Source organism: Podarcis erhardii (genome assembly GCF_964252035.2).
Source record: "Podarcis erhardii genome assembly, chromosome: 16".
Taxonomy (NCBI): Eukaryota; Metazoa; Chordata; class Lepidosauria; order Squamata; family Lacertidae; genus Podarcis; species Podarcis erhardii.
This window is the reverse complement of record NC_138514.1, coordinates 9826026-9840432: the sequence shown is the minus strand read 5'-3', so window position 1 is coordinate 9840432 and position 14407 is coordinate 9826026. Positions and strand designations below refer to the sequence as shown.

Below are 14407 nucleotides of genomic sequence, written 5' to 3'. Positions count from 1 at the left end.
TACTGCTGGAGGGAACTATGAGAATTTCTTTTATTTTTTTCCATGAGTGACATTCGAATACTACTTCATAAATGTAAAGTTAGCTGGGGGCTTACAGTAAGCTAAAGAAACCAACAACAATCTAATTACAAAGGAAAACAATGAACCATTAAAGAGGGGGGAATTACCTATATAAAAAAACCTCCATACCCCCAAAATCAAAAACAAATTTTTAAAAAAACAGAAGGTTGCATCAAACTAAGTTCTACTCAAAGTAGACCCATTAAAATTAATGAAGCTAGGTAGGCATATTCATTTACTTTAATGGGTCTCTTTGGAGTTGGACTAGCAGAGTTGGGTTGGAATACAACCCAGAAGCTCAGATTACCTGAATTATTTAAAAGTCCTGGGCAAACAGTAAAGTCTAGTTCTGAAAAGTCTACAAAGATGGCACCAGATTGGCCTCCTTGGGTTCACGGATGAGACACAGTACTGTATGTGATAATAGTTTCAGTGGCTCCAGAACAAGGGTTCTCTCGGCCCCTGTGAAATCAGAATGTCTGAAAGCTCAGAGCAGAAAACCTCCAAACTTAGAGACTTTCAGACTAAAACTCCACATAAAAATTATGCAGAGCTAAAGGAATTAAATTTATTCAAGCAAATGAGGAGAAGGAGCAGGAAATAAAAAAGAAGTAGTAAAATTAGTAGGATTAAATGGATGTTACTACACAGCCAGAGCGGGTTAATGGTCAGACTCTTGGGACAAGGACTGGAGTCCTGATTCAAATCCCTACTCAGTCAAGCTCACTGGGTTACCTTGCGTGAGACACTTTTCCACTCAGCCTGTGAAGACAGAAGGAGAGAACAGAAGTAAGTGGTACCTCAGGTTAAGTACTTAATTCGTTCCGGAGGTCTGTACTTAACCTGAAACTGTTCTTAACCTGAAGCACCACTTTAGCTAATGGGGCCTCCTGCTGCTGCCGGAGCATGATTTCTGTTCTCAACCTGAAGCAAAGTTCTTAACCTGAAGCACTATTTCTGGGTTAGCGGAGTATGTAACTTGAAGCGTATGTAACCTGAAGCATATGTAACCTGAGGTACCACTGTACACTAAACTCATTGGAGGAAAGGTGAGATAAAAAAAAAAGTATCAAAGAAATGGTTCCTAGTCCATTGAAACAACTACCTTTTAAGCTCTCACCCAGACCTGGTTAAAATGGCTCAAGGTTCCTGTGCCAGTTATTAGCCTTATTTAGAGATTCTTGGGGGACACGGGTGGCGCTGTGGGTAAAACCTCCGTGCCTAGGACTTGCTGATCGTAAGGTCGGCGGTTCAAATCCCCGTGGCGGGGTGAGCTCCCGTCGTTCGGTCCCAGCTCCTGCCCACCTAGCAGTTCGAAAGCACCCCTAAGTGCAAGTAGATAAATAGGGACCGCTTTATAGCGGGAAGGTAACAGCATTTCCGTGTGCGGCGCTGGTGCTGGCTCGCCAGATGCAGCTTCGTCACGCTGGACACATGACCTGGAAGTGTCTTCGGGCAGCGCCGGCTCCCGGCCTCTTAAGCGAGATGAGCGCGCAACCCTAGAGTCGGTCACGACTGGCCCTGATGGGCAGGGGTACCTTTACCTTTATAACAAAATAAAAAAATTCCTTCCAGTAGCACCTTAAAGACCAACTGAGTTAGTTCTAGGTATGAGCTTTCGTGTGCATGCACACTTCTTCAGATACCACGAAATGCACACGAAAGCTCATACCTAGAACTAACTCAGTTGGTCTTTAAGGTGCTACTGGAAGGAATTTTTTTATTTTGTTTTGACCATGGCAGACCAACACGGCTACCTATCTGTAACTTTACCTTTATAGAGATTCTTACTCACACAATGAGGGGGACGAACATTGCTCCCTGGCCCTGATCCCAGTGTTAGAAACTGATATATAAGCTAATCGCCAAATGGCATCTTAAGCCTAGGTTGCTGTAGCCACAACAAAATGTCTAGGCACCTTTTTTTTTTTAACAGTGGGATTTATTATTATGATTCATTTCATTTCCATACTGCTTAATTTCAAAGGGTTGTGGTAGGGATTAATTGAGGAGGGGAGGTGAACTCCCTGGAGAAAAATGTGGGATATACAGTGGTACCTCAAGTTAAGAACTTAATTCGTTCTGGAGGTCCGTTCTTAACCTGAGACTGTTCTTAACCTGAAGCACCACTTTAGCTAATGGGGCCTCCTGCTGCTGCCGCGCCGCCAGAGCATGATTTCTGTTCTCATCCTGAAGCAAAGTTCTTAACCTGAAGCACTATTTCTGGGTTAGTGGAGTCTGTAACCTGAAGCGTATGTAACCTGAGGTACCACTGTACATGTAAAAAATAAGCTCTTTTGCTTACCTGCTTAAGAAAGCTGGAGAGGCCAGCCAGATGGAGATGTCAGTTGCCAACCTAGCATTCAGAGATCTCCACATGGTTGCAGCTGGACCTGCAACAGTAGCAAAATGTGCCTGGCACCAGGCTAATTTCTAACACTGCCCTGATCCCATCATTGTGTCCCCTAAAAGCGCTGACCCTGACAAATTGGAGGGGGAAGGTCTGAAGTAGGGTGATGTAAAGTCCTTGCACAACCTAAAAGCCCTGATAGTGTTGTGAAGAGCCTCTCCAACATGCGGAGGGGCCAAGGAACAGGGACATGATCAAGTGCAGCCCCCCCCCCTTTACTTTCATGCTTTGGTAAGATTTGCATACCTCTTAATCAACAAAGTCTGTATAATTAATAATAATCATCATAGCCTGTATCTGTACTGGATTTAGAATTGTTTTTCATATGAAGTTGTCTTCTACTGTTAGGATATGTGGAACTGCTTTTAATTATTTTCATATATGCAATTGTTTTCGCTATCAAGGTTTTAAATAAATGTCATTTTATTTATTGTTTGTGTGCTGCCCAAGTTTCCTGTAACAATTGTGGGGGGGTGGTATGTGCATTTATATACACACACACACACACATATATATATATATATATATATATATATATATATATATATACACACACACACACATATATTCCAGCAAGCTGTTTAATTAAATTCTGGCTTTCTAGTTTTAGTTCATTTTTAGTCTTGTTGTATTGGGTCTCCTATACACTGCTTAGAGATGGCTGTGATAAAGCACTATCCCAACAGATAGATGATAGATGATAGATGGATGATAGATGATAGATAAATAGATAGATGATAGATGATAGATAGATGATAGATAGATAGATAGATAGATAGATAGATAGATAGATGCTAGATAGACAGATCATAGATTAATGCAGTCAATGCAGACTGGCGCTTAGGCCTCAGCGGTTTCTTCAGGCCTTTTCAGTCCGGCCTGTAGAGTAACTTCTCGCCTCAGGCCTGCTGAAGTCAGTCCGGGGACTGGGATTCCCAAGCTGCTCCCTCCACGTTTAGCTGCCACAGGAAATTTCTGCTGCTGGGTGGATAACGGAATAGGCCTCTGATGGTTTCTATCCTCTCCCTTGCCCGGTTCCTGCTCTGTACATCCCCAATCCAAGTTTCCCCTCACACTTTCCATTTCTTCTCAGAGAGCTACTTATCCAGGGGGAAAGGGATCGCTCCAGATCGCTCTCATTCAGAGTTACATGATTAATTTGATATTTTGAGTGAACCAAATAGCTGACTCTCGAGCGGCATTTCACAGCACTTGACAGCCAACTTTCTCCTTTACCCAGTGACACACGCATCCAAAGAGCAAAAAAAAAATATAAATAAAAATTCCAAGGCAAAAATTCAGATTTGACATTCACTTTTTTTATTTTGAGGCCAAAATTCAACTTCAACATCCACACTGGATGGTGGACTTCAAGGTTGCAGTCAATCAAAAGTCATATGAGAAGAAGATAGGGCTCCTTTAGTTGTTATATTAATTGAACAGAAGGTACAGCTTGGAGCAGCACAGGTACAGCTATATTGACCATATAGTAATAGTTCATTAACAGTATCCAAAGTGCACCATACTAATATAATGGCTACAATACCATCAGAGGTAAGAGTGCGCCACCACAATTACCACCAAGTACCACTGCTGTTAAAATAAGGCATGGGTAGGCAAACTCATTTCACACGCTAGCAAGGTTATGCTTAAAATTCTACAAGGAAGGCTCAAGCAGTATGTGAACTGAGAACTCCCAGAAGTGCAAGCTGGATTTAGAAGAGGCAGAGGAACCAGAGACCAAATTGCAAACATGCGCTGGATTATGGAGAAAGCTAGAGAGTTCCAGAAAGACATCTACTTCTGCTTCATTGACTATGCAAAAGCCTTTGACTGTGTCGACCACAGCAAACTATGGCAAGCTCTTAAAGAAATGGGAGTGCCTGATCACCTCATCTGTCTCCTGAGAAATCTCTATGTGGGACAAGAAGCTACAGTTAGAACTGGATATGGAACAACTGATTGGTTCAAAATTGGGAAAGGAGTACGACAAGGCTGTATATTGTCTCCCTGCTTATTTAACTTATATGCAGAATTCATCATGCGAAAGGCTGGGCTGGATGAATCCGAAGCCGGAATTAAGATTGCCGGAAGAAATATCAACAACCTCAGATATGCAGATGACACAACATTGATGGCAGAAAGTGAGGAGGAATTAAAGAACCTTTTATTGAGGGTGAAAGAGGAGAGCGCAAAATATGGTTTGAAGCTCAACATCAAAAAAACGAAGATCGTGGCCACTGGTCCCATCACCTCCTGGCAAATAGAAGGGGAAGAAATGGAGGCAGTGAGAGATTTTACTTTCTTGGGCTCCATGATCACTGCAGATGGTGACAGCAGCCACGAAATTAAGAGACGCCTGCTTCTTGGGAGGAAAGCAATGACAAACCTAGACAGCATCTTAAAAAGTAGAGACATCACCTTGCCAACAAAGGTCCGTATAGTAAAAGCTATGGTCTTCCCAGTAGTGATGTATGGAAGTGAGAGCTGGACCATAAAGAAGGCAATCGCCGAAGAATTGATTCTTTTGAATTATGGTCTGGAGGAGACTCTTGAGAGTCCCATGGACTGCAAGAAGAACAAACCGATCCATTCTTAAGGAAATCAGCCCTGAGTGCTGGAAGGACAGATCGTGAAGCTGAGGCTCCAATACTTTGGCCACCTCATGAGAAGAGAAGACTCCCTGGAAAAGACCCTGATGTTGGGAAAGATGGAGGGCACAAGGAGAAGGGGACGACAGAGGACGAGATGGTTGGATAGTGTCTTCGAAGCTACAAACATGAGTCTGACCAAACTGCGGGAGGCAGTGGAAGACAGAAGTGCCTGGCGTGCTCTGGTCCATGGGGTCACGAAGAGTCGGACACGACTAAACGACTAAACAACAACAAAGGCAAACTAAGGCCCAGGGGCCAGATCTAGCCCAATCGCCTTCTAAATCCGGCCCACGGACGGTCCGGGAATCAGCATGTTTTTACATGAGTAGAATGTGTTCTTTTATTTAAAATGCATCTCTGGGTTATTTGTGGGGCCCGCCTGGTGTTTTTGCATGAGCAGGATGTGTGTTTTTATTTAAAATGTATCTCTGGGTTATTTGTGGAGCATAGAAATTCGTTCTTTTTTTTCCAAAATATAGTCCGGCCCCCCACAAGGTCTGAGGGACAATGGACCGGCTCCCTGCTGAAAAAGTTTGCTGACCCTGTTAGAAAGCTGTACCTCTTTATACACTGCACTCAACATGGGAGGTCCTGCTCTGCGCTCCACCAATATATGAGATTCGGCACATGTCCACTAGAAGCAGAGTCTTCTTGCTAGTGGCACACACCATCTTCTGCAAGCTCAGGAAGGAGCCTCCAACACTAAATACCGTATTTTTTGCTCTATAAGACTCACTTTTCCCCTCCTAAAAAGTAAGGGGAAATGTGTGTGCGTCTTATGGAGCGAATGCAGGCTGCTCAGCTATCCCAGAAGCCAGAACAGCAAGAGGGATTGCTGCTTTCACTGTGCAGCGATCCCTCTTGCTGTTCTGGCTTCTGAGATTCAGAATATTTTTTTTCTTGTTTTCCTCCTCCAAAAACTAGGTGCATCTTGTGGTCTGGTGCGTCTTATAGAGCGAAAAATACGGTACCTTTAAGGTTTGGGGACCTTGATTCGGCACATGTAGACATGGGTCTTCAATTCGTTGATTTGCTGTATGGTGTTTTTATCATCCTGCTTGAAACAGGTTCCAAAATGAATGAGCAGAGGACTTATTTTTTTTTTAAAGGAAAGCGGATGTCACTGAAGGGTCCTGCCCAAGAGGACACAAAGAGACAGGTAACTCGCCATTTATGCGCATTCAAGGCACGTGTGACTTAGAATTGCCATCTGTAATACAGGACTGTGCCGTATTTCAATGCAAAATGCTGTATCCTGTATTGATACAGTTTTGTCCTGTATTTCAGTTTTTTCTCTGTCTCTGCCAAGCTAGGGATCCTCTCCAAATGCATATGCTTGAAAGGGTCTATGAAAGGTCATGTATTTAAACTCTGGGCAGCCAAACGGAGACATATTTACACATGCATGTGCATGTGTGCGCACGTATGTGTGACATATTCCAGAGGGTCTGTCCTGTTAGGCTGCAATGGATTGTAATGGATCACTTTGAAGTAACTTCAGCACCAGATTTGGGGGGATCACACACCCCCATTTGCCCTGCCTGCATTTTGCCAGAACAAAGGTGGCAACCCTGGTGTGACTGCACGCACACATCAGCACAAACCTGGAAGTGGCCCTAATAGAGCTCAAAAATAGTAAAAATGGCATGGAAACAGTGTCTAGCAATCCCACAAGCCTTTGCTGTAGAGAGTTAAGAATTTGAGAAAGGAGGTTTGTAGAGATTGGTTGTGGTGGAGTTTTGTGGATTTGGGGTTTTTTTAAGGGTTTCCAGAGATTTAGACAGTGTTCTCAGGTTTTTTCAATGGTGTTCCAAATATACGCACTATCACTTAAACACATAGTGCCTCAGAAAGTATCCCCGTGTAAATGAGGAGTTGCCTGTATTCTGTTGCCCAAAAGGCTCACCCAAATCTGGAGTCAGTCTTACCATCTAAGAGAAGCGAGAGGCTCTGTTAAGCCCAGAAACTAAAATTACCTAACTGCATCACTGACTCCCACATAAGCAGAAATAGGACTGCAGCCTATAGAACATGAAGAGCAATCCTCTGCATGTCTACACAGGAGTAAATCCTGCTGAGTTCAGTGAAGCTTACTTTGATGTTCCTTCAGAAGCTCATTGGCAATTTACACTGCAGAGTCCAAGTACAGAACTAACTAGTGAAAAATCTGTAACGTGCCCATCCACAAGATTACATTCTTTTATTAGAATTAATAACCCCCCTTTCTCTCACTTACAGAGGCACCTAAACACACACACACATTATTTTATGGATTAGATTCAACAATGTACTAAATGAATGGGGGGGGGAGGATGCTGCTCAGTGGTCCACCCTTGGGAATCTGCTGCCCCAAGGCTAGATCTAGATCTCTGTACCAGCAAGCAAAAGCATTTTTTTCAAACCATAAGAGCAATTCTTCCTACGCAAGAAGATACACCTCCTTCCTTCCACTCCGAAGTATTTCAAATAGGTAGTGAACCAGTAACACTATTTTGCATCCCTTATTAAACATGAGACCACTGATTGAAATCTATTACAAATAAATAAATAACAATAACAACTATTTCAACTGCCACAATTGCATTCACATTGCCTAAATCCAAGACAAAAAGTGTTTTTTAATTTGAGTTTAAGTGGCCGTGGAAAATGTACTCCCTCTTCCCTTCTACATAAATTCCATCTCTATTTGGGTGGCTTTGCTGTCACTGACCTCTAAGGTGGTGGTGGTGGTGGTTGTAATTTTTAATTTTTAATTTAATTTAACTTATACATACCCCGCCCATCTAGCTGGGTTTCCCCAGCCACTCTGGGGTAGGTTAGGAACATTTTAAGTTTTTTTTTTATTATGGTTGGATGCAACAGTGAACACAGTCAGAGGTGGAGTAATTCATGTATGAAAGGAGATGGAAGCCAGAAAACCTGTTTATAGAACAGAAAATGTGTTATACCTGGTCAGACTATTGGTCCACCCAACTCAGTACTGTCTACTCTAAATGGCAACAGCTCTCCGGTCGCTTAACCAAAGGGTCTTTCTTATCACCTGCTGCTACCTGGGATCCTTTCAACTGGAAATGCCAGAGACTGAATCAGCAGGTAAAATAAAACAAATATTCAGCCTTATGGAGTTCAATGGAACTTGCTTCCTAAGGAGTGTACTTAATACCGCAAACTTTGGCTCAATGAGATTTCAAAAACTGTGAATGTATTGCATTCTTCAAAGAAGGCTTTAATGGTTAATTACTTTCACTGTTAAAAATGGGGATGAAAGGTGTGATTCCTTTAGCGTCAGCTTCCATCTGTTCACGTATTAAGATAGAAACTAGCATCTTTCCCCATTTTTCTCCTGTCTCTTTATTTTTGCCCTGCTTCCTCTTAGCAGGCTATTCCAGTCTCTTTCTGGACTTCTTAATCATTCCTATTCCTCCCTTAACTAATCGCTGGTTTTTACATCTTCCATGGGGTATTATGGCCAGAACTGAATGAGCTAATTCCAATAAATATATAGTACCAGTTTCATGAGGCCATCATAACATTTTTAAGCAAAATTATTCATTTCAGTGCATTCATGCCTGGCATTTGGACCATTGGCTTGAATTGGGCATGTATCTTGCACAGACATCCATTACCATCCCTAGAAGAACTTTCCATGCATACACAACCTAACAGAAAAAGGGGTGGGGGGGGGGGAGACGGCCACCCTCCCCACCCAGAGTCCACCCCCAGTGCTATCACTGATTTCTGAACAATCAATAAATCTTTCGCTGCAGCAGTAGAGATCCATCATCACTTTTGAATCACCTGAAGCCCATACATTTGGTATGGAACCATGTCCTGATTTTTTTATTTTATTTTCTAAAAACCTGCTTTACCATTTTCATAACAGCTAACTAGTGTATACAAACTAGTAGCTAAGACTGCAATTCTAACCACATCTACTCAGAAGGAAGTCCCATTGAATTCAATGGAGCTTCCCTCCCAGGGAAGTGGTATTAGAATTACAGCCTAGAACAGGGGAAGACTTTCATAACTGAGCTGTTTCAGGAATTAGCCTGTGTCACTGCGAGCTGGCTGAAATTATTTTCACTGCAGATAATAAAGAGTGCCGGGAACTGATTGTGAAAAATACAACAATCTTATCAAGATTATTGGGACTACAGAGCAACATGAAGTCATTTATAAAGATTTTGAACAATAGCAGGCCCAGGATGGAACCCTGTGGCAAGCCCCTTTTCACTTTTTCCCATGATGAGGAACCACTGGTGAGCACTCTCTGGGTTCGGTTAGTCAACGAGCTATAAATCCACCTAACAGTAACACTGCCTACCCACATTGTACCAGCTTCTCTGCAAGAATATACAGTGGTACCTCAGGTTAAGTACTTAATTCATTCCGGAGGTCCATACTTAACCTGAAACTGTTCTTAACCTGAAGCACCACTTTAGCTAATGGGACCTCCCGCTGCCGCCGCACGATTTCTGTTCTCATCCTGAAGCAAAGTTCTTAACCTGAAGCACTATTTCTGGGTTAGCGGAGTCTGTAACCTGAAGCGTATGTAACCTGAAGCATATGTAACCCAAGGTACCACTGCAATGCATGACTCTGTCAAAAGCTTTACTGAAATTAAAATACATTATATCCACAGCATTCCTCTGATCTTCCAAGCTTATAACTCTTTCTCTCTCTATATATATACATAAAAGAATATTCTGACATGACTTGTTTCTGAGAAACACATGCAGGTTTTTATTAATCGCAGTAACCTTTTCCAAGAGCTCACAAACAAACTGTTTAATGATGTGTTCAAGGACCTTTCCTGGTAATAAGCTGACCAGTTGGTAGCTGCCTATGTCCTCTTGTTTCCCCTTATTGAAGAAGGGGACATTTTCCCACTTCTGGTCCACCTTACTTGTTCTCCAAGAGTTCCCAAAGATTATAGACATAGGCTCTGTACCTGCTGCCAAAAGCAGCTTGCCGGGTAGAGCAGAGTCACTAGGGTAGCTTGCTGGAAGGTGAATCAGTGTTGCTCACTGGGAGGGAAAGGGGATGGGGCAAGGGAGCCAGCAAGGTGCAAAAGCACCAGCGGAGCCAATCCAGTACTCCTGCCAGTGCATTTGCACCATGCCACCTTCCGCACCCACCACCTCTCCCAGTAAGCAACAGCAACCCACCTGCTGGGAAGCTAGCAGAGTAGCCCTGCTCACCCAGCAAGCAGCTTCTACCTGCTACCCTGCTTGCCAATTTGCTTCCAGGATAAATTCAAGGTGTCAGTTTTGACTTCTAAAGCCATAAATGCTATAGAGCCAGAATATGTCAAGAACCACTAAGTCTGCAGAAAAATATATATAATTTATTTATTGGTGGGTTTATTACCTGCTTTTTGAGGACGTCCTCCACAAAGTGACTTAAAGCATACAAATCCAGATCCATAAAAGCACGTTTAAAAATATAACCAGTAATAATAAAAAAATTAAAACCTAAAGAGGCCACAGTTAACTTAGCTACACCCACACCCCAATACATGGTTACTATTTATGATTCCATATTAAAACCTATGGAGAACAGAAATAGAAATTTGGACCTGCCTGCTTTGATTTCCCGCACTAGCAGAATTATCGTAGGTGTCCCCCTACCCAGTTTCCAAAAATTGGAACAAGCTCCCTATGGTGGTCTGTCTGGCCCCATTGCTGCTATTTTATCACAGCAAAGTGTTGTAGACAAATATAATCTGGTTTTACGCTGCTTCTCCCTTTTGCCCTATTTAGTTTTACTGGGTCAAAACAATTGGGTTTGGTTTGGATTTTTATGCATTATTCAGTACAGGGGTTTTTTTGGGGGGGGGGGAAGACTTGACTATTTTATGGAAACATAGAATATAAATTCTGATAATAAACAGAAATTCAAACAAGAAGTTAGACATTTCAACAAACGCCCCTAGCAATAACAACAACAAAAGCACCAAAACAGCAGTCAAACAACCATATAACAACAGACAGAATAAAAACATCATCCGCTTAAACACCCAAGAGAATTTAAAACATCTTGACTTGTCACCTGGAACTTAGCGAAGTAGATGACATAAAAGTGTCCTTGAGGAAGGAATAGCACAGCTAAAGTATCCCTACACATAAGATTTCTGAATATCTCCTTGCTCTCATCATCTTTAAAACCTGTACCCAAAGACTCTTTGAACCCTGGGCATATGCAAAGTCCACACCACACATTTAAAGATCATGACTTCCTCCATATAATCCTGGGAACTGTCATTTGTTAAGGGTGCAGGGAACTATAGCTTTGTGAGTGGAAAAGTACAATTCTCAGAATTCTTTGCAGAAAGTAAAAAGGTAAAGGGACCCCTGACCATTAGGTCCAGTCGTGGCCGACTCTGGGGTTGCGGCGCTCATCTCGCTTTATTGGCCGAGGGAACCAACGTGCAGCTTCCAGGTCATGTGGCCAGCATAACTAAGCCGCTTCTGGTGAACCAGAGCAGCACACAGAAACGCCGTTTACCTTCCCGCCAGAGCGATACCTATTTATCTACTTGCACTTTGAGGTGCTTTCGAACTGCTATGTTGGCAGGAGCAGGGACCAAGCAACGGGAGCTCACCCCGTCGCGGGGATTCGAACCGCCGACCTTCTGATCGGCAAGTTCTAGGCTCTGTGGTTTAACCCACAGCACCACCCGCGTTAAATATGTATTGTGGAGATCCCAACTGTTCATTGATCAGCCTCTGCATATTGCTTCTGCAAAAACGCCTTAGTCTCCTGTGCTGTGCTGCTCCACTCCCTGCAGAAACGCCACATTCCTGCAGCTCTCACAACCCCCTGCTCCTCCATATTCCCTGTAACAATATAAATAATGCACCAATGTGCATAGCATCTAACAGAATTACACAGGTGGAAGATTATAATTTATCATGATGATACTCCGCCTCTTATCCAAGGAGCTCCCTGCTTTATTCCCACAAAATACCATGTAAGGCAAGTCTTAAAACAGACTGACTGCCACCATGACAGAGTCAGGATTAGAACCCGGGTCTCCCCACTCCTAGTCCAGTGCTTTCTCCATTATGCCACACTACCTCTCAATTCAAGCCACTAGACTCGAGGATAAGCCAAAGACCATGTGGAAAAGGGATCTGAATGAAGGCGGGGGAGAGGTGGCACAAATCATATCAGGGAGGCATGTCCCAGGCTGAAGCACACCTTGTAACATCAAAACATACAAAATGGCCAGGTTTTCTGAATGCCCAGATTTGTAACCTGCCCCTGCTACTGCTTTAAATGCGATATACTGTGAATTTAATATTCTCTGAGTCCTTCCCATGAAAACTTCGCTAAAGCAGACCTCCGTAATCTGCATTCTTTCTGATTTAGCATATATTAGGAACCTATATCACTTGTTATTCCAGACATTGCTCTTAAGGCAGCCAAATTTAATGCATCCCATCATTGTGTTTATATATGGGGGAGTGAGATGTACTGTAACATATCTGAAAATATGCCATGAGGTAGCTTGCATAACATGGGATATATAGAGATGAACAGACCTGCCATCCGTATTCAAGTTGCTTTTTTTTTAAAAAAAAACAGACATGAGAAAAGGATGTCTAGGGGTACTCTAGAGTCTAGATAATCTCCCCACCCCACCCTCCCTGCTCAGGATAAAGTAGTAACCAACTGATATTTTGTTCTCGAGTCCCCAAACATAAGAACTGTCTCCTGGACCAGGCCAAAGGTCCAGCATCCTCTTCTGATAGCGAGCAGGACCCAAATGCAGAGGTGCTCTTCCTGGTGTGATGCTGAGGACTACAAGTGGTAAACAGAGGCATAGTGCCTGACAGTGGATCAGGTTCTTCTGCCTCCATCATGTTCTGCATCCCAACCTTCCCGTGCTGAGTGGGGAAGGTCAGGGCTGATTCATGCACCTCCTGCTGCTTTTAAACACTGTGTGTTGAAGTGAATGCCTGGACATAATTTCTATATGTATTATATTGGAAGCAAAGCCAATATTTTTCAATGCGCCTTGTAACAGTGCTGGAAGTTGTGGGCCATGGTTTGGGAGAAAAGCTGAAGGCTCCGGCCCACCAGCAGCAGCCCAGCAGTGCCAGGGAGAAACTCTGAATGTGCAGGTTTGCTGTGATACGTCTTTGATTTTACCAACCAAAAATAATAATAATCCAATTTTATTACGCAAAACCAAGAATATTTATGGTGATCCGTTGTTGCAGGGGCCATAGGCCTGCTCTGCCCATTGGGCAATCTGGCTCTGCTTGGGAATGCTTCTATGGAGATGAATCCCAGAATTCTCCCCACCTCATACGTCCTTCCTTCCTTCAGACAGAAGCAGACAAAGTGTGTGGAACTGGACCAGGGGAAGAAGTGGCTCTCCCATTGCTGGGGTGGGGACTGCCATTTCCTCATGCCAGCAATGGGGCAGCCAGCTGGAGGAGGAAGGCCTCGGTCCAGTATACCTGAAGGAGCGTCTCCACCCCCATCGTTCTGCCAGGACACTGAGGTCTAGCGCCGAGGGCCTTCTGGCGGTTCCGTCACTGTGAGAAGCCAAGTTACAGGGAACCAGGTAGAGGGCCTTTTCGGTAGTGGCACCCGCCCTGTGGAACGCCCTCCCACCAGATGTCAAAGAGAAGAACAACTACCAGACTTTTGGAAGACATCTGAAGGCAGCCCTGTTTAGGGAAGCTTTTAATGTTTAAAGGACTATTGTATTTTAATATTTTGTTGGAAGCTGCCCAGAGTGGCTGGGGAAACCCAGCCAGATAGGCGGGGTATAAATAATAAATTATTATTATTATAGATCACAGCCTTTAAGCAAACATAGAGCTGGAAAGGGTTCAGAGAAAGGCGACCCAAATGATGCAGGGGCAGAGCAATTACCCTACGTGGAAATGTTACAGCATTTGCAACTTTTCTCTAAAATAAGTAAGAGGTGATAGAAGTTTACAAAACTATACGAGGCATGCCAAATGTGGATAGAGAAAAGTTTCCCCCCTCTCTAACAACTACTAAAACTTGTGGACGTCCAATGAAGCTGAATGTTGGAAGATTCAAGACAGAGAAAAGAAAGTACTCATAAACTATGGAACTCACTGCCACAGGAGGCAGAGATGGGCACCAACTTGGATGGTTTTAGAAGACGACTGGACATATGCATGGAGGCCAATGCTATCAACAGCTACTAGCCAAAATGGCTATATTCTATCTCTTCCCACGGGCATCTGGTCGGCCACTGTGAGAAGACGATGCTGGACTAGATGAGCCATTGGCT

At 43.4% G+C, this 14407-nt stretch overlaps 1 protein-coding gene and 1 long non-coding RNA gene across 5 annotated transcripts in view; one reads left to right on the top strand and one right to left on the bottom strand.

The window, feature by feature from the left end:
* CAMK2B (calcium/calmodulin dependent protein kinase II beta) overlaps positions 1 to 14407 on the bottom strand; it is a 133830-nt gene that overhangs the window by 112244 nt on the left and 7179 nt on the right. The gene's annotated exons all lie outside the window — the stretch shown is intronic.
* On the top strand, positions 3299 to 13035 carry LOC309331310. Of its 2 annotated transcripts, XR_014151806.1 has the most exons (4): positions 3299 to 3455; positions 6192 to 6283; positions 9214 to 9383; positions 12715 to 13035. It is a non-coding gene; the product is annotated as an uncharacterized lncRNA (long non-coding RNA). The 2 variants fall into 2 exon arrangements; XR_014151807.1 differs by lacking the exon at positions 3299 to 3455 and having other exon boundaries at positions 6098 to 6283.